This window comes from Silurus aristotelis (assembly GCF_946808225.1).
Source record: "Silurus aristotelis genome assembly, chromosome: 24".
In the NCBI taxonomy this organism is placed as follows: domain Eukaryota; kingdom Metazoa; phylum Chordata; class Actinopteri; order Siluriformes; family Siluridae; genus Silurus; species Silurus aristotelis.
In genome coordinates this window covers 1,688,121-1,709,243 of record NC_139597.1, presented here as the reverse complement: position 1 = coordinate 1,709,243, position 21,123 = coordinate 1,688,121, and the positions used below count along the sequence as shown (strand labels likewise).

The window sequence follows — 21,123 nt, the reverse complement described above, 5'->3', positions numbered from 1 at the left end:
GAGACGAGTATGGAGAAGAGTGAGGGGATGAGTGAGGAGACGAGTATGGAGAATGGTGAGGGGAGGTGTGAGGAGACGAATATAGAGAGGAGTGAGGGGAGGTGTGAGAAGACGAGTATGGAGAAGAGTGAGGGGAGGTGTGAGGAGACGAGTATGGAGAAGAGTGAGGGGAGGAGTGAGGAGACGAGTATGGAGAAGAGTGAGGGGAGGAGTGAGGAGACGAGTATGGAGAAGAGTGAGGGGAGGTGTGAGGAGACGAGTATGGAGAAGAGTGAGGGGAGGTGTGAGGAGACGAGTATGGAGAAGAGTGAGGGGAGGAGTGAGGAGACAAGTATGGAGAAGAGTGAGGGGAGGTGTGAGGAGACGAGTATGGAGACGAGTGAGGGGAGGAGTGAGGAGACGAGTATGGAGAAGAGTGAGGGGAGGAGTGAGGAGACGAGTATGGAGAAGAGTGAGGAGACGAGTATGGAGAAGAGTGAGGAGACGAGTATGGAGAAGAGTGAGGAGAAGAGTGAGGGGAGGAGTGAGGAGACGAGTATGGAGAAGAGTGAGGGGAGGTGTGAGGAGACGAGTATTGAGAAGAGTGAGGGGAGGAGTGAGGAGACGAGTATGGAGAAGAGTGAGGAGACGAGTATGGAGAAGAGTGAGGGGAGGAGTGAGGAGACGAGTATGGAGAAGAGTGAGGGGAGATGTGAGGAGACGAATATGGAGAAGAGTGAGGGGAGGTGTGAGGAGACGAATATGGAGAAGAGTGAGGGGAGGTGTGAGGAGACGAGTATGGAGAAGAGTGAGGGGAGGTGTGAGGAGACGAGTATGGAGAAGAGTGAGGGGAGGTGTGAGGAGACGAGAGTGAGGGGAGGTGTGAGGAGACGAGTATGGAGAAGAGTGAGGGGAGGAGTGAGGAGACGAGTATGGAGAAGAGTGAGGGGAGGTGTGAGGAGACGAGTATGGAGAAGAGTGAGGGGAGGTGTGAGGAGACGAGTATGGAGAAGAGTGAGGGGAGGAGTGAGGAGACGAGTATGGAGAAGAGTGAGGGGAGATGTGAGGAGACGAATATGGAGAAGAGTGAGGGGAGGTGTGAGGAGACGAATATGGAGAAGAGTGAGGGGAGGTGTGAGGAGACAAGTATGGAGACAAATGAGGAGGTAGGGATGGCTGGTTGCCGAGCGGTGTTACCCAGCCCGTCTCGCTCCGGCACGGGGCGCACTGTGAGACGAGCCCCGAGGTGACGGTGGAGCAGGTGTTAGTGGCTGTAGGTGGGCTTCGTGAACATGTCGGCGTCATGGATGAAGGTAAATCCTACATGCTGTATGCAAGCACAGGGAACATGAAGTGCTTTGAATGTGGAGACAGTGGGCATAAAAGGGTCACATGTTCACACAAGGTAGAGGCCAGTGCAGAAGCAGGACCGAGTGGTGTGTGTGTGTGTGTGTGTGTGTGTGTGTGTGTGTGTGTGTGTGTGTGTGTGTGGTGTGTGTGTGTGTGTGTGTGTGTGTGTGTGTGTGTGGGAGCAGAGGGCAGCAGTGGGTGGAAACAATTCGGGGTAAATGCAGGGGGCGTGGCTACTGCTCAAACTGCTGCTGCTGAGGCTGTTCCAGATGGCAGTGCTGGAGTCAGTGCTGTGGAGCAGCAGGCAGGAGGCATCAGTGATGCTCAACCTGTGTGTATGAAAGACACTGGTGGACTCCAAACTCCAAGACTGGAGGACAGTGTAGCTGAGGAAGATGATACTGAGGAAACACTGTTAATAATCAGATGATGAATGACAGTGTAATGATAGGTGAAAGCAGCACAGCTAAACCAAACATGGGCGGGATGCTGTTATTAAAAAAAAGAACAGTAATAAAATGCTTGGTGAGAACATTCAAAGTGTTACAGAAGAAGCCAGTATAGATGGTGAACCTGATTTGGAGTTAACAGAAATGTATATGGAAGATGTGAAAGATGCTACACCGGACAATGAAGATACGAATATGAGGAGGAGGAGATGGAGAACACTGTTACTGCAAAAAAAAAAAAACAAAGACCACCAGAACCTCCTTAACATACACACAAGATGGAATCAATAACTTTCTAGATGCAGCTTTTGGAGAATCTGTGAAAGTATTTGAATACTTTCCAGATCCAGACAAATTTCTTGTATCTTCAGCAAAAACAAAAACAGATTAGCTGTTAGATTGAAAGATTTTTCTATTAGAGGAAAAAACCAAAAAAACAAATGAAAAGAAGGACTAGGTCACGTCACAGGGGTGTTTTCTCTCTTGCGATAGCCGTCCTCATCTGCTCTTCTCCTCTTTCATCTCTTTTATAGGGACAAGTTAAGAGTAGGTACTTTAAACATTAATGGGGCAGGGATAGAAAGAAACAGGCTGTAGTCATACAATGCATCAAACTAAATGATTTTCATGGTGCTTATTTGCAAAAAACAGATAAAGTAAATATGACAGAATAAGGAAAGAGGTGTGAAGACCAACTCATGGGTCATGGGTCAAATTTCAGTGCTGGAGAAGCTATTTTATTTTCAAAAAGATTAGCACAAGCATTGAGGTGGAGCAGATCCGCGCTCTATTGATACAAGCTGAAATCAGAGAAATGATTTTTTTTATTTATAAATGTTTATGCCTCAATCACAGGAAGTGAGAGAGTGAAAAACTAATCTTTCTTTCGACTTCTCCCATTAGGGGGCGCCACAGCGGATCATCCGTATTTATGATCCGCATGTTTGATTTGGCACATGTATTTACGCTGGATGCCCTTCCTAACGCAACCCTTCCCATTTATCCGGGCTTGGGACCGGCACTAAGAGTGGCTAGGGTTGGTTCCCTGACCGGAGATCGAACCCGGGCCGCAGCGGTGAGAGCGCCGCATCCTAACCACTAGACCACCAGGGAGAGAGAGTGAAAAACATTTTACGAAATAAGAGACAAAGTCACACAACATAGCAGCAACCACATTGTAGTCATGGGTGGAGACTGAAACTGCACTATAGATTCTACAGAGGACTGGAACTCAGAAGAACCACACATCCAATCTTCTGTAGTTTTGGATGAAATAATTCAAACGTGGGCTTATGGATCCATTGACAGAGTGAAACAACACACATGGATTAATACAACCGACACAAGAATAAGTGCTGCATTATCAGATAGATTTTACGTTACAAAAACTTTTCAGCTCGCCACACGCTTACAATAGATTTGCAAAATCCAGATCTTTCTGGTGTTTTAACTTAAAAACTGCTACAAGATCAAAATTTCTGTTTTCAATTCCAAATTTTTGGGAACAATGGAGACAAATCAAAGAGGGATTTCACATCCATAGGCACATGGTGGCAGGTTCCAGAGAGGAACTAATAAAGGAACTTCCAAAGTTAACGGAAGGACAAGTGGAAAAATTGGACATGGACATTAAACCTCAAGAACTAGTTACTGCAGTACAGCAGCTCTCTACGGGATGAACACCGGGCATTGATGAATTCTTAGCTAAATTCTACAAACAATTCTGGGAAATATTGGGATCCTGCATGAGATTTTAAACTGGTCCAATAATGAAAAACTACCCACCAGTTGCACACGGGTTTTATCTCTGCTTCCAAAAAAAGGGGTTGCCTCGATGCTGTGGCACAAGATCACAGTCCTCCAACCACCAGAAACAATAGTCAAAGAGATTAAGATGAGAATAGTGGATTATTTCTGGAATGGACAACACTGGACACGAGCACCTGTCCTGTCCCTGCCCATACAGGAAGGAGGCCAGCGCCTAATCGACTTCAGTAAAAGCTTTTCGTCTGCAGACAGCACAAAGACTGCTCTACAGCAAAGAATCAACATGGACTTACACAGCCTGCCTACTTCCACAACGGGTGGACAAACACTTGTCTGTCATTAACTTAAAGGAGATGAACATATTAAGGACAACCATGTTTTACCAGTCAGTTTTAAAAAGCATGGCTCTCTATTTTAAGAAAAAACAGAACAGAAAACCAGCCATCAGCCATGCGTGAATCAGGAACCCTTATTCAGCAGCCCACTGATTCCAGCAAGGATTCTGATGTCCGGGAGATTTCACCACTGCCTTCAAAGAGCCGGACTTACAAAGCTTGGAGACTTGAGGTCTGGAAAAATATAGAAATCACACCGGGGAGAGAGACAAAAACCCAGACCCATCGACTGCTGCAGGGAATGCTGAGAGGTGATCCTAGCGCTGCCACTGGAGTTTAAGGAAGCACTAGAACAGGGTTCTGGAGAGGACTGGCAACACTTCCCCCCACTTTCCATCTTTGTAGCCGCTGAACAACCAGAAGTGAATAGAGAAATACTATCTTTCAGGATACCTCACCTGTCGGACTTTAAAAATGCCACCAAGAAAGCGCTGTATGCAGTCAGTGTGAAGGTCACCCTTTCAGAACTGGCCGGTGTGGAGGAGTCGAGGTGGTCGGATTTGCTGGCACCGGGCTCTACCCCACGAGGCAGCTGGAGGTCCCTGTATAAACCCCCTGTGGAGAAGCGTACAGCTGATCTGCAGTGGAGGATCGTACACGGGGCCGTGGCCACAAACAGACATGTAGCGCACATCGACTAATCCATAGCTACAACATGCCACTTTTGTAGGAGGGAGGAGACGTTAGACCACCTATTTTTAAGATGTGAGAGGTTAGGGCTAATGTTTAGCACATTACGAGAATGGATAACGAGGTTTGTTCAAATCCTAAAAGAAAACTTGTACATCATCATCTTGAGATACTCGCCACACAATCAGAAAAGATTTGTATACTCAACTTTCTAATAGGCCGAACAAAGGATTGAATTTGCATATGCAAAAATGACTGCAGGACTTCTGTTTGATTTGGGGACAGGGGGACGTTTTATGCTGTGTTGAAAATGATGTGCTAATCTTAACTTGCATGACCACTGCATGAAAACGTTTTTGCAGGTTCATGTATACAAAGTTTCTAAAACAGCTTTTCATTTTCTTTTCATGGTCTAATGATATTTCACTCTGCCCTCTGTATTTATACACTATCATTTACTGGTGCTCTTTGAGGACCTTTATAGGATTGAAATTATTATGTGATTGTTCATGTATCCACCTTTTCTTTTACATGTGTAGCTTTTTATTGTTTTGTTTAATTCTATCTACTCAAATCCACTCCAAGATAAAAAAAAATTTAAAAATGCATTTACTTTACTTATTTATTTCTTTTGATTCTTGTTTTTTTCCATTGTATTTTTCTGTGTTAATAAGACACGCCATGAATGTTTTTAAATTAAGGGCACTCAAAAGTCAAGTCTCTCTCTCTCTCTCTCTCTCTTTTTGTCCCTCTGTCTCCCAGCTCCATTCATCCCTCTAATCTCTCTGTTATCGTGTAGACAGACTGCATCAGCACGTCGCTTTGTGTCCTCTCTAATCGCACCATTAACCCGTGAGGAAATGGCCGTGGCTCCTGGCGCTGGAGGGCTGTGGGGCCGGATTACACAAACCTGTAGCACACACACTTCAACAGGGGGAAAAAAAGAAATAATAAAAGCACCAGTGTGGCACTTTCTCTTCCTGCCCATAGATGAGTTTACACATCGTGTTCCCCTGGCGGACTCGGACAAATCAGCCCTGACTGCAGCTTAGAGATGCCCTAATGGTTCCACTGAGACGTTCTCAATGATGGCATTTTAGCATAATATTAGCTAGCGCCATCTCATTTTCTCCGAGAACACCGTTTAACGATCGCTGACCTGATAACACCATCCAAACCCAAATCCTATTAGCGCAGTGGTACAGGGGAAAATGAAACCCACCCAATGTTCCCACTGCAAGAGATGAAGTCGATCAGAACAGCGTCGTGTTGGACACCGCGGGACATTTGCTGATAACGCTAATGTAGCTGCCAAGTTCTACTTTCTTTCACTCTCCAGCTCTTAACTTCCTCATTTCCTTCAGTTTCCTCCTTTCCTCCTTAATATTCCAGTTTCTTTGCTGGCTTGTTCCACAGACTCCCCCTTGAATATTCTTCAATTCTTTTTCATTCTTGTTTGTGACCTTTTACAAATCCACCAGTTTTCTTAAATCCCTCATTTCCAAGTTTGTTTATTTCCTTTTGTCCACTTTTTCCTGCTTTTCCAGGTTCCATCTTTCAGAAACACGATCAACAAATTCCAACATTTCAATGCGCCAAAACGTTTCATCTCTTCATTTCCTCTTTTACACAACATTCTTGCTGTTGTCACTTGATTCCATAGTTCCAAATCTTGCCTTGGCTATTTGTTTCCTGTTTTCCTTCTTGGCTAGTTTCCAAATTTTCTTAGTTTCCTTGACTCAGTTTTGCCAATTCTGTAGGCTACGTCCACACTAATGAGGATAAATTTGAAAACAGTGTTTGTCTAAAAGCACATCGTTTGTAATCGTTTCCCAAAAGTTGCTCGTTCACACTGAATCGTCTGAAATGCTCACGTCCCTTTACTGTGCTGCGCATGAGCAAAACGGAAGACACTTCTACCCACGTCATTTCTGCCTGTCATTTATTTACTTTACGGCAACTTTTTTTGGACTCAAGATTCCATCTAGGTGTGGACAGAAGGTCAAAACTGAGACAAAAATGAGCATTTTTAAAACAAAAACTTGGTGTGGACATGGCCTTTGTTTCCTATTCTCAATATTTCCTTTACCGTTTTACCCATGCTCTTCCAAATTCTTTATATAATTTCCTCCAACTTAATTTTTAAATCTTTTCTTAAAAAAAAGGTCTGGATTGACTTCTCAATTTCCTCGGTGCGTATGCATCATGTGGTCATGTGGTAGGTAGAAGCTTAGTGGTAAAGGCAATGAGTTCAAATCTCAGCCACACCAAACCATGGTGTATGGAAACGAAGTATGGAAGAAATGTGTAAGCCACTCTGGATAAGGCTGGTAGGTGGTTGCTAAATGTTTAGGGCATTGGACCGGGATCAGTGGGTCATAAGTTCAAATCCCAGCACAACCAAGCTGCCACTGCTGGGCCCTTGAGCAAGGCCCTTAACCCTTAACTGCTTGGTTGTAAGTCGCTCTGGATAAGGGCGTCTGAAAAATGCTGTAAATGTATTGAAAATGCACAAAAGAGCTTAAGCAGAAGCGAGTGCAAAGCAACTTCTACTTAAGACAAACGCAAACAGATCCAAAATGGTAGGCAGAGTCAAAAATATGGCCAGGCAAGGGTCAGGCAAAGGTCAGTAGATTACCAAATTCTATAACTCAAGTAAACCAAGAACATGAACGAGTAACAGAAAAACATGAAACAAGGAACAAAACAGTTCGGGTAACACAGCAAACTAGACAAGTTACATGAATACAAGACTTCAACAAAGGGGGTACACAGGCAATTATCAACACGGAAGTGGGAATGGGACAAAAGGACATGCAAATACATGGACCAATGAGAGGACAAGGGTGGAGAATAAAAACAAAAGCACATGGTTACAAACACAGAAACACAGAAGTCTTCAGCGATGCGAGTGAGCCTGAGGTACCTTCTGCCAGAAACAGCAAGAGGGGGGATCTCTGACAGCATGAGTTCCTAGACTTGCTGTTTACCAGATTTCTCTTTTATTTTCCAGTTCCTTTTCACCTTCTCTTCACATTTCCTTTAACAATTTTCCTACTGGAATAATACCTCGCTACTCGTCGGCTGCGGAACTCATCGCGTTATGACAACTGCTCTGAACTTCACACCGACTCTCACGATAAAACAGATGCATGAAGAGTCTTAAGTTAGCTCATGGCCAGTGCCATAGCGTGCCCTCCAAAACGTTCTCTTTTCTGCTTTTTGTGCATTTTACGCCGAAATCATAGATTTAAATTGATCAAAAATGCTTGTTTCAGCGCACGTCACGAGTTCTGGAACAAATTACCGAAGACCTCAGAGGTTCAGAGGTACTGCTGTATTTAAATTCCCGCATTCCCCCGCATTCCCCCCTCCCCCTCACGCATTCCCGCTCATACCCTTCTTTCAAACGTCTTTTTTGACAACCTTCCCGCTTTTCCTTTTTCTGTTTCATTTTCCTGACTTACATTTACAATTATGGTATTTGCAAACCAGAACACCCACCAAATGATCTTATTTATATAACTGAGCAGAGGGTAGAGAACCTTCCTTAGGGGTACAACAGTGGCAGCTTGGTCCTGGGATTTAAACTCACAACCTTTCAACTTATCCCCTGAGCTTCCTGCTGTCCACAGGCTCAAAATCCTCCTGACTCCCCATTTCTTAACTTCTACCAAATAAATCCCCATGTCATCTTTGCTTATCGTTTCTCAGATGCTCAGTTAGATTTCCTTTAATTAAAATTATTTCATTTAGTCCATATTATTATAAAGAGGTCCCTGGCAACTTTTCCCAAGATCAAAGTCCCCAAAGTGTCTTCGCTTATCGTTCGCCAAATTCCTCTTGTATATCAAGTAGCCTAATTATCCCCACTTCAACCTTTTCACTTTCCTCCAAAGTTTCTCTAATCTTCCAAACTCCCTTTTCGCATAGTCTCCACTGCTTTTGTGTTAATCTCAATGGATCTTTGTTTCTCCTAATTAGCTCCTACGTTCTAAATCAGCTTCACTCTTTGTTTCCCAGATTCCTACGCTCTTAATCCCTCGCTTACAAGTCAGTCAGTCTTCTTACAGTACCATCATTTCATATTCTCAATCTTTTATTATTATTCTTACTCTTTATGCGTTCTTGATTCCATGTTCCTTGCCTTCCCCCTGTTATCCAGATTTCTATTGTTTTTGTCCAATGGTTTAACTTCATAAATACCTCATTTCCCAGTTCCCTTCTTGATATTCTCTGTATTTACATGCAATTCCAGTTTTCTTTGCTCCTTCAAATATCATCTCACTGGTTTCTCTGATTTTTGTATTCCAGATCCTCATTGTCTTGATGCTTTGTTTTACATCACCATTATTTCCTAGTGTTCCAGAGTCTTTTTGATCCCTCGCTTCTTAGGTTTTCTCCTATGCAAGTCTCCATGTTTCACCCACGATTTGGTGCTTTCCAGATGCTTCAAATTTCCCAAAACATCTCCTTTATTTTGTATTCACTTCACTTCAAGTATTCACTTCAGTGTTCCTCTCCCACAAGCTATGTTCTTCCATAGTCTGCATCATCTCCATATTCTCCAGGCATTCCTGGTCTCCAACTTCCTCTCCATTCCTGTCCTTAGATTGAATCAATAAGTAGGCTGATAGAGTTCCATCCTGGATGGATCAGAGATTAAATTCACTAGAAATTGATTGCTCTCACAAGCACAGAAAGAAGCCCAGTTCCAACTCCACTGGATGAATCCTACACAATCTGAAGCAGCTGATGACATATAGCTGATTAGATCTTTACATCTGGAGGGGTTTAAGGTTTTGGAAATGCACACCACTCCAACTCAATTAGCTCAATTGTCCAATAAGAGGTGCTATAAACACCATATTGTAGGAACTTTACGCTAACACACACACACACACACACACACACACACACACACACACACACACACACACACACAGAACGAGCTCATCAGCAGGTTGGTGTGATAGCAGCTGTGAGAGTGTGAGATTCTCCTCAGACAGCTCGGAAAACGAGTGCTTTATCTGATGAGACGCGGAAGAAGTCTTACTTCCTCAGTCTGGGATTTACAGCCAGGCTTTTATTTCATGAAGGACGATGCAGTCCTCTGACACTGTTTGTTTTGTCCTCAGCAGAAAGAATGTGATGTTTTAACTGTATGCCATGATCATGATCACTCTAAAGCAGGGGTCCCCAAACTATGGCTCCCAGGGTGAATACGGCATGTGAGCGAATATGGGGGGCCCAACATTTGGAACAGCCCTCTGAACAATGCCAGAAACGTATTTAAAAAATTGTATGTTAAAGATGTTTTACTCGTATTATATCTGTATTTAATATTAAAGGTTGGCTATTAACCTAAAATTCCCTTTTAGTTATTAATAAAGGTTGAGGTGCCGAAAAATGATCGCTGGAACTATTAACTATCGGCAAAAATCTTTATCAATAGTTTTTCCGGCTTCCGGTCTGCTGTCATTACAACAGCGGCCTCTAGAGGAAAAGGTGGGGAAGTAGCGGCACAGTGGTTAAGGCACTGGGTTAAAGATCGAAAGGTCGGGGGTTCAAGCCCCAGTATCACCAAGCAGCCACTCATGGGCCCTTGAGCAAGACCCTTAACCTGTATCATGGCCGACTCTGCGCTCTGACCCCAGCTTCCTCACAATTTGGGATACGTAAAGAAAAGTATTTCGCTGTGCTGTAATTTATATGTGACAAATAAAAGCTAGAGGTGAATCTCTGACGCCACGTGCTGTTTGATTTTACACGTGAGACTGCAGTTCAGTACTGTTTTTTTTTTTAGTATTATTTATTTTTGTAATAAAGTTTAGTACTATTTTACATGGACTGTTTGTTTTTGTTTTTTTAGTTTTGGTTGATTAATTGGTTATCGGTGTGTACGATCCAACCGAGTTATCGGTATCAGTAAAATCCGCTCTAGTTATTAACCTAATTCACTGGTTCCCAACCCGGGGGTCGAGACCCCCAGTAGGGGTCCCTGAAGATTTTCGAGGGGTCACCAATTGCACTTGATTAAATAATTCATATATGAAAAGAGAAGAAATAGGAACATACAGACGTAGCTTAAAAAAAAAGGTAGCAAAGAGAAAACAGGGTAAAGAAAGGGAGAAAATAAAGTTGAAGGCACTAAAAAAAGGAAACAAAGACTTATTTTTTTTTACAGGGATCTTAAATTCGGTTTCATTTAAGCGATGGATGAGGAGAATTGAGTGTGTAGTCTATGGTGAGAAACTGGCGAATGAAAACATGACCCTGCAAACTGAGGAAGCATCAGAACACCAAACACCAAACATGAGAGTCGTTAAATATTTGCAATGTTAAAATTGAGGTCTTCTGAAAAAAGGTTTTGATTTCATTAGCAGTGAATATATAAATGTCATTATGATAGTAATAATGTTTTTTTAATAGCTGATATATCTCTCTTAAAATTTTACGCTCATTTATCTGTACGGTGCAGAACAAAATAATAAACTATTCCAGCATTAGGAGGCAAAATAAATACATTTCAAACCATAAAATCTCCACAATAATGCTGGTAGTCACTCCGGCCCGTGAGATTTTCTGTTACACACCAACACGGCCCAATTAAAGAGAGGAAAACTGATGTGGAAATGGAAACTGATGTGATGAATGGAAATCTCCACAATTCACCAACCTGAAAACATGACGCCAAACTCACAGGACAGCTACAAAAATGCTAGTGGTGACCATGGCAGAACATAAACATACGTGGTATTCGATGGAAAAAATAACGCTTTATTACTGAAAACTCATTTACGGCATTCAGCAGATGCCCTCATCCAGAACTCACAATGATCTCATTCATACAACTGAGCATTTGAACATTAAGTGCCTTGCACAAGGGCCTGGAAAGGTGGTGCTGGGATTTAAACTCACAACCTTCCAATCAGAAGTCCAACATCTTAACTCCTGAGCTTCCACTTCCACATCCCACAAACTTACATTGTGTTTATGCCCAATCTTTGGATGGAGCTCTCTAACACTGGAGCCCACTTAGTGCAGGTGAAGAAGGTTCCACACAAACAGCCTAAAGTGAGGTTAGTGGAGGTTCAACCCAAGGACTATGAAAAGTCGAACTGCAATTAATATAAACAACAATGCCATGAACAGTTTTGCACCCGAGTCTCCATTAGTTTAGCGATATCATGCTTCGAGTTTGACATGGATTTCCAGAGCTGTAACTCATGTGACATGTTTCTATCCGAGCTATTTTCAGGATCTTGCCACTTGACGATGTGAGGGAAATATTGTCATTCGATTTAAGCGTAGGTCTGTGACTAGATCCTCATGGCATAATCTGATGTGAAAAACACACTTTATCCTGCAGATGGAATGTTACAGAATTCAGGCCTGATTTTATTGGAATCTTGTTGTTTATAAAGAAAAAACAATAGTGAGTCTGAAAACAGAACTCTGTAGGACCCTGAAGGACACTTGGACAGTTGCATTTTCTTGAACATCATTCCATCAGCTCTCAAAACACACACACACACACACACACACACACACACACACACACACACACAAAGCAAAATTGTCCTGAACATGACAGCAAACTCCGACACTGGAGACTTCCATAAGTGTATCAGCGTTCAGACGCCGTATCAGCGCTCAGACGCCGTATCAGCGCTCAGACGCCGTATCAGCGCTCACACACGTTTTAGAAACCTGGTTACATCCAGTAACGCCTGAACACGACCCTGAGAGCGGGGACTTGCCATAGAAACGGTAACGTTTTGTCAGAATGAGATAATAATGAACACATTCTAACTAATCAGGATCGCAAACCCAACGCAATGGAATAAAAGAATTATTACTTGTTGGAAAATGATCATTTTCTAACAAATTTCTTGTTTTCAGGGAATCCCGACGCTTGTTTGGAATAAAATCTTTTGAATAAACTGGAGATCAACGATATACACTGTCAGCTATTTTTGTGAACCAATCAGAATCCAGAAAGCTGGGATCTTTGTAACACAATTGATGCTAACTAGAGATGAGTTCGTGTCCAGGACCCTGAGACCAACCTGCCACTGTTCTAGCATTCTGATAAAAAAAAACTCTGATTTCCGATTCTTTGCATTTTTTTGTTGTTTTTTTTCCACGTAGGCGTTTTTTCTTTGTCAATAAAACTGCGTAAAGGTTTCGGACGTACCTCTCAGCAGGGACATCATGGTGTTGCATATCCTCATGAAACACACTCTTTGGCATCTGGATTTGTGCTACACACTCTCTCTCTCTCTCTCTCTCTCTCTCTTTCTTTTCCTCAGTTCCTTTTTTCCGTTATCTACAGCTTTCCCTTCGAACCCGTGACAGAAAAGCGAATGCGTCTGGTCTCTGCTGACATCTGAACGCAATCAAAACGGATTTCTCGTGAAAGGAAAAAAAAACACGGTTTAACAGTGTGTGAAGGCTATCTGTGAGAAACAACTGCACTCGTTCTCTCATCTCCTGCCATCTGGGAAATACAGAGAGGGAGAGAAAGAAAGAGAGATAGAGCCACTAACGGGCGTTTAGCACTGACTAGCCCCGACATCCAGAAAGCAGAACAGGGAATGACAAACAGCAGGGTGTGATGTGACTGAAAGAGAGAGAGAGAGAGAGAGAGAGAGAGAGAGAGAGAGAGAGAGAGAGAGAGAGAGAGAAAGAGATGGGAGAGAGAGAGAGAAGAGAGAGGGTTGATGTCAGTGAGTACCACTATCTTCATTCATCAACATGTGTTGAGAAAGTGAGGGAGGCACAGAAAGAGAGAGAGAGAGAGAGAGAGAGAGAGAGAGAGAGAGAGAGGGAGAGGGAGAGAGAGAGAGAGAGAGAGAGAGAGAGAGAGAGAGAGAGAGAGCTGGGAGAAGAGATGAATGACAATCTGTTTATCTTAGTATTCAGAGCTACAGAAGCACCACGTCAGCGTCACGGTGCTGAAGCAGAAAAAGTCAGCGCCGTCTCTGACTCGCCGCTACGCCGTTACATCATTCCTTCATTCATCTCTTTTTTCATTTTGTAGTATCTTCTGTTAAACTTCATGAAAGAGGAAACAGAACGGCGTCTATAATTAACGCTAATCAGGAATTTGCAAAGGCGTCTCCAAATCAGTACATTAGCGATCGATCGATCTATCGATCTATCGATCTATCGATCTATCGATCTATCGATCTATCTATCTATCTATCTATCTATCTATCCATCCATCCATCCATCCATCCATCCATCCATCCATCACAGAGCAACTACAAGCTTTTAAATAAAAACGCTGTAATAGTGATTTTGGAAGTTCTTGTAGTTTTTATCTCGCTAACGAGCAATTAATACGATTTGTGAATTGTGCATTCTGTCAGTAGCTAATCAGGTTCATCACTACAGTTTGCCCCCTAGTGGAATATCACAGACCAGCACTTTTACAGTCATATTTTTTAATATTAAAACCTCAAATAGTTACATCTCAGTAATCTACTGCTCAGACATCTACACCTCAAACATCTACACCGTCAAACTTCAACAACTGGAATATCAACACCACAAACTTCGACACCTCAAACTTCTACACCTTAAACATTTACGCCTCAAATATCTACACCTCAAACATCTACACCTTAAATATCTACACCTTAAATATCTACACCTTAAATATCTACATCTCAAACATCTACACCTCAAACATCTACACCTTAAATATCTACACCTTAAATATCTACATCTCAAACATCTACACCTCAAACATCTACACCTCAAACATCTACACCCAAAATGTCAGCAACTGGAATATCAACACCTCAAACTTCTACACCTCAAATATCTACACCTTAAATATCTACATCTCAAACATCTACACCTCAAATATCTACAGCTAAAATATCTACTCCTTAAATATCCACACCTTAAATATTTACATCTCACACATCTACAGCTCAGACAGCTACACCTCAAACATCTACACTTTAAATATCTACACCCAAAATGTCAACAACTGGAATACCAACACCTCAAATATCTACACCTCAAACATCTACACCTTAAATATCTACATATTGGGCACTTACAGCTGAAACATCTACACCTTCAATATCTACACTCAAAATGTCAACAACTGGAATATCTACACCTCAAACTTCTACACCTACACCAGATAATTAAGGTATAGCTGTCTGAGGTGTAGATGTTTGAGATGTAGATATTTAAGGTGTAGATATTCACCTTAAATATCTACATCTACAAATATCAAATATCTACAAATATCTACAAATATCTACAAGCTTCAACTCCTAAAACATCTACAGCTCAAATATCTACACCTTAAATATCTACACCTCAAACATCTATACCTTAATTATCTACATCTTGGACATCTACAGTTCAGACATCTGCACCTCAAACATCTACACCTTAAATATCTACACCCAATATGTCAACAACTTGAATATCTACACCTCAAACCGCTACAACTCAAACATCTCTTCATTGCTGATCTCCATCTTACAACCTCCATCCATTATTCTCCACCCAGTCCACACTCACCCTCCTTCATCCTTCACCTATAATTGGTGATCCCTCAGTTTCATCACTCATCCCTTCTTCTGCATCCCTCATCCTCTGCTGTTCCTTTTTCAGTTCTCCATCATCCATCCTCAACTCTTCATCCAGTATTCATCCATCCTACTCCACTCATAATCCTTTTCTGTCCATTTCTATCCGTCTTACTCAGTAAATGCAGCATCTTTTACCTTCTTTATCCATTCTTTATCCTCAGTCAGTTGTTCCTCATTTCATTTTCCTTCTATCCTTTCATCCTTCACCCTCAGTCCTCCTCCCGTTCGTAATTAGATCATGTGGAAGAAAAAAGTGGCCAACTTTGCCAATGTAATTAAATTCAAGAAAAGAGAGAGAGAGAAATAAAGAGATGGAGAGAGAGAAAGAGTGAAAGACGGAGCTAACACACTTCTGCTCGACAGTGTACCTTAATCCAATTCTCCTCACAGACAAATCAGCTCGGGTCGGTCTGATGCGACTTCGGCGGTGTCAGATAGCCGCCATATTGAGATCAAACACGCCGAGAAGAAGGACCTCCTTCTGTCCTCTGGCAAATCCATGAATAATCTTCATTTCCTGGAGCACGGATTCAACCTCAAACAGTCCTTCAAGGTCCTGAAGGGTCCAGAGGTTTACAGATGAACTAGCAAACCTCTGTGGACACCTGAGTGTCCCTGTGGAGATATGTGGAGATTCCTCTAAAGTTTCCTATGTTGAAATTCTCAGAGAAGAAGTTCCTTCTTATTGAACATCTCATTCCACATTTAGTTATACTTTACTTTTATAATAACCTCCACTCTTCAGGGAAGATGCTCCACTAGATTTTGTGGAGATTTGTGGAGCTTCATTCAGCCACAAGAGTGTTAGTAGTGTCAGCTACTACAGGATGTAGGTGAGGAAGTAAGGAGGTACGTGGTGCTATAGCAGGACATCATCAATCAAATCCAACCCATGGAATGCAGATCTTCATGGAGCTTGGGGCATTGTCATGATGGAACAGGTTTCGGGTCTCCAAGTTCAAGTGAAGGGAAAATGTTGTCCTACACAACTTTGTGGGAACAGTTTAAAAAAGAACCACGTGGACATTCACTCAGTGCGAAGTCTAGCCCACTACTCATATCTGGTTTAGGTTGTGAGACGTGTTCACAAAAGAAAACATTGGATTTGAGAAGAAACATTGCATCTCTGGTTCCGATAGAATTCTTCTATGTGAAGCTTTGATCATAAGCTCCTCCCCCACCATGCAAGCCTTGAAGTGCTCGTACTGGTGTTTATATAAATACTGCATTTAATTGTCACGTAATTGAGTATTACTTAATCTGCAACCCCTGTAGTATTCCCTAATTTTCAACCCCTGTGTTATTACCTAATTTGCACCCCCTGTGTTATTACCTAATCTGCAGCCCCTGTGTTATTACCTAATCTGCAACCTCTGTATTATTACCTAATCTGCAACCTCTGTATTATTACCTAATCTGCACCCCCTGTGTTATTACCTAATCTGCACCCCCTGTGTTATTACCTAATCTGCACCCCCTGTGTTATTACCTAATCTGCACCCCCTGTGTTATTGCCTAATCTGCAACCCCTGTGTTATTACCTAATCTGCAACCTCTGTATTATTACCTAATTTGCACCCCCTGTATTATTACCTAATTTGCACCCCCTGTATTATTACCTAATCTGCACCCCTTGTATTATTACCTAATTTGTACCCCCTGTGTTATTACCTAATTTGCACCCCCTGTGTTATTGCCTATTCTGCACCCCCTGTAGTATTGCCTAATCTGCAACCCCTGTGTTATTACCTAATTTGCAACCTCTGTATTATTACCTAATTTGCACCCCCTGTATTATTACCTAATCTGCACCCCCTGTGTTATTACCTAATTTGCACCCCCTGTGTTATTACCTAATTTGCACCCCCTGTGTTATTACCTAATTTGCACCCCCTGTAGTATTGCCTAATCTGCAACCTCTGTATTATTACCTAATCTGCAACCTCTGTAGTATTACCTAATCTGCAACCCCTGTGTTATTACCTAATCTGCAACCCCTGTGTTATTACCTAATCTGCAACCTCTGTAGTATTACCTAATCTGCAACCCCTGCATCATAACCTAATCTGCAACCCCTGCATCATAACCTGATTTACACCAATCTATTACTACCATATCTGCAACCCCTGTATTATTACCTGATCTGCACCCCATATCATTGAATTTGTTTACTGAAATTGAAATGATTACAGTCCAGCTCGACTTTTATTTTTTCAAGGAAGAAATAAACAAAGTTGGCGTGATGAATTCGGGTTCCTCCGAGGCAGCTCGAGCCACTCGATCAGATAAATCCAAAATGGAGGCACTTCATCAAGCTGACAGGTTAAAAGCCGAAGTGCTGGTGGGAGCGAGTGCACGCCTGGATGGATGGCTGGATGCATGGATGATAAAGAGCTTAATAACAGTAAAGTACAGTGTCACCTCTGATGGGAGAAAATGGGATAAATACACGCGCAGACTGAAAGTATAACGGCACCTGCAAGACGTTTATTAATGCCAATGTTAAAGATTCTTTCCAGAAAGCTACCAGAAATGATCAGAAACGGATTCTGCAGGTTAACCTCGTGTTTACTGGCTGATACAGACACAAGACTTTGATGTCCACATCAAAGTGGAAACTGTGATCAGCAGCACCTTAAGACATTTGTTCCTGTCTCCATTATATCATTACCAGATCTGCAAGCCCTTGGGTTATAACCGAATTTGCAACCCCCTGAATCATTACCAGATCTGCAACCCCTGTATCATTATCTGATCTACAGTCACTGTATTATTACCTGATCTGCAACCCTTGTATTACCTGATCTGCGTCTTCAGTCATTATGGAATATCACCCCCATGTGTTCATTTCCGAGCTGTTTTCCATTTATCATTACCCGATATGTATCTTTATGTATAACATACCCAATCTGCACCCTGTGTTCTTACCCAGGCTGCCTTTCCATTGTAGATTAAGAACCTGAATCCCTGCACATCATTACACATTTAACTTCCTGTGTGAATCCACGTGCACCCAATTTGTGTCCCATTAGTCTTCACCTGATCTGCATCCTGTGTGCATTACCCAAACTGTGCACCTTGCATTGTTACCTGATCAGTAACACCTGTGTATATAACATATCTTGATCTGATTTGCCCTTGTGTGGTTACCCAATCTACATCACCTTTTTTTTTTTTTTTACCATTACCTAATCTGCATACCCTGGTTGTTACCCAAATTGCATATTTGCTGTAACCCTCATTACCCAAACCTTAGCCTTGGTATTATTACCTGATCTGTGCCTCTTGTGTCCTTCTTTGAGCACATATTACCCAATCTGTGTCCCGTCTTACCACTTGATTTGGATCTCCTGTTTGGTTAACAAATATACTCCTTTGTTGCAATTATTCCTGTGCTGTAACCTGAGTTACATGACCTTTGTTTGTACTCAAAAAGCTGCATCGTCTGTGGTGTTACCTGATCTGCACCCTGTTAACAGGTACGAGCAACAGCATTAACAGACGCTACACAACGAGAGACAAACTACAAGCGATCCAGGTAACCCTGTCGACATCTCTGGAATGTGTGTGTGTGTGTGTGTGTGTGTGTGTGTGTGTGTGTGTGTGTGTGTGTGTGTGTGTGTGCACTCTTTGGAATAGTGACAGTACTGAGTGTGTGTGTGTGTAGCAGAGATAAGTGGAGGACTGTTTTCAGAGTGTGTATACCTGCTGCCCCAGTGCTCAGCTATAATGAAGCTTCTTATCATGTGTGCTCAGGCAGCTTGTGCTTCTCAAAGAGAAAACAAAAACACAGCAAATCGGCAAAGCGACTTTCTTTTCTCGCTTGCACGTACCTGTGTGTGTGTGTGTGTGTGTGTGTGTGTGTGTGTGTGTGTGTGTGTGGTGTGCATATTTAATTCCTCCAGTGTCAAGGGGACCTTCATAATGACCGCAGCACTTCAAGTCTCGAGACAGACTACAAGTGTAAGCAACAAAAAATTCTCGACCTCTCGACTCAAGATCCAGATCATTAAAACAAACGATGCAGAAAAACAAAATTGCAAGCACGCGGTCTAATCAATGCCCTAATCCTAAAACCTACCTGGTATTAGCACGTGTACACACACGTATTCCACACTAATCAGGTTCGCAGCATGACTCAGCGATAGAGAGTGAGTCACGGCTCTCATTAGGACAGAGGGACGCGAGTCCTTTTAGCGGAGTAAAAAAACACTGAAAGCAGGAACACTTCGTACAAAAGGTTCTTTTTTTTTAGGGTCAGACATAAATGGTCTTGCATTTCCAACACGAGCCTCTCCGTTCAAAAGTGCACAATGTTCACTTCCACAACTCTCCAACACTTCTACTGTCCATTCTGTCCATCCTGTCCATCTCATACAGCCTGTCCATCCCATACATCCTGTCCATCTCATACATCCTGTCCATTCTGTCCATCCTATACATCCTGTCCATCTCATACATTCTGTCCATTTCATACATCCCGTACATCCTGTCCATCTCATACCTCCTGTCCATCCTGTCCATCACAAACATACTGTCCATCCCATACATCCTGTCCATCTCATACGGCCTGTCCATTTCATACCTCCTGTCCATCACAAACATACTGTCCATCTCATATCTCCTGTACATCCTGTCCATCCTATACATCCTGTCCATCTCATACCTCCAGTCCATCCCATACATCCTGTCCATCCCATACCTTCTGTCCATCCCATACATCCTGCCCATCCCATACCTTCTGTCCATCCCATACATCCTGTCCATCCCATACATCCTGTCCATCTTATACCTTCTGTCCATCCCATACATCCTGTCCATCACAAACATACTGTCTATCTCATACATCCTGTCCATCCTGTGCATCCTATACCTCCTGTCCATCCCATACCTCCAGTCCATTCCATACATCCTGTCCATCCCATACCTTCTGGCCATCCCATACATCCTGCCCATCCCATACCTTCTGTCCATCCCATACATCCTGTCCATCTCATACATCCTGTCCATCCTGTCAATCATGTGCTCTGTACCCCCTGAGGCATTACCAAATTGCACCCCCTCTGTTATTTAACAAACTGCATCCCTGGGGTATTACCCAATATGTAACCCCTGGGTTATTATGCATAATGCCCCCCTTTCGTTAGTATCCAAACTGCTTTGTGGGGTTACTACCCAAACTGCAACCCATGGGTTATTACCCAAACTGCACCCATTCGTTATGACCCCAACTGCATCCCCTGGGTTATTGCTCGAACTGCATCATTGGGTCATTACACAAAATGCACCCACTGGTTTACTACCCAAATTGCATCCCTGGGGTATTAACCAATATGCCAACTTTAGGTTATTACCCAAACTCCACCCCCTCTGTTATTACCCCAACTGCATGCCCTGTGACATTACATGATCTGCCTCCCCGTGAGATTCATTACTCAATATAACACCACTGCATCATTAACCAAACTGCATCCACTGCTTCAGTACTCTACTTTTCCAAATCTCCCAGTTCAGCCTCAGCATAGGGATCACCGCCTAATCTGCCCTGTCATGATCATTGTCCCATGGCACATTTCCCGCTCTGTGTCATGTCTAACTAATGGATATGGATTTCCTGTATTGTTACCCAATGTAGTATTTTCTGATAAATATTTTCTGTGCCATTACCGAATTCCACCTTTTTTGAGACTCAATCACCCAATTTGCTCCACCTTATCTGTTCTACCCAATCTACATCGCTTTCAGTTAACCAGGGATTATAAAATAGAGAATGAATCCTGGAGTGACTTACTCTTCATTGTTTCTTTGAAGAAAAAAAAGCAGCTAGAGATCTAATGACTTTCACATCTGTCGTAGTTGTAATGCTGTTGTTGAAAAGTCACCTAGCAAAGCCAACCGGGAGCAAACACTGCACCTTCAAAAACCCAC

General features: G+C 42.6%; 1 protein-coding gene and 1 long non-coding RNA gene across 4 annotated transcripts in view; one reads left to right on the top strand and one right to left on the bottom strand.

Moving 5' to 3' along the window:
• The window catches only part of LOC310718933, an 87,482-nt gene extending 81,644 nt beyond the window's left edge, over positions 1-5,838 (top strand). The window contains exons 2-3 of the long non-coding RNA XR_014531316.1: positions 2,642-2,897; positions 5,828-5,838. This is a non-coding gene — a long non-coding RNA (uncharacterized lncRNA). The remainder of the gene's footprint in view (positions 1-2,641; positions 2,898-5,827) is intronic.
• magi2a (membrane associated guanylate kinase, WW and PDZ domain containing 2a) overlaps positions 1-21,123 on the bottom strand; it is a 116,144-nt gene that overhangs the window by 54,164 nt on the left and 40,857 nt on the right. The gene's annotated exons all lie outside the window — the stretch shown is intronic.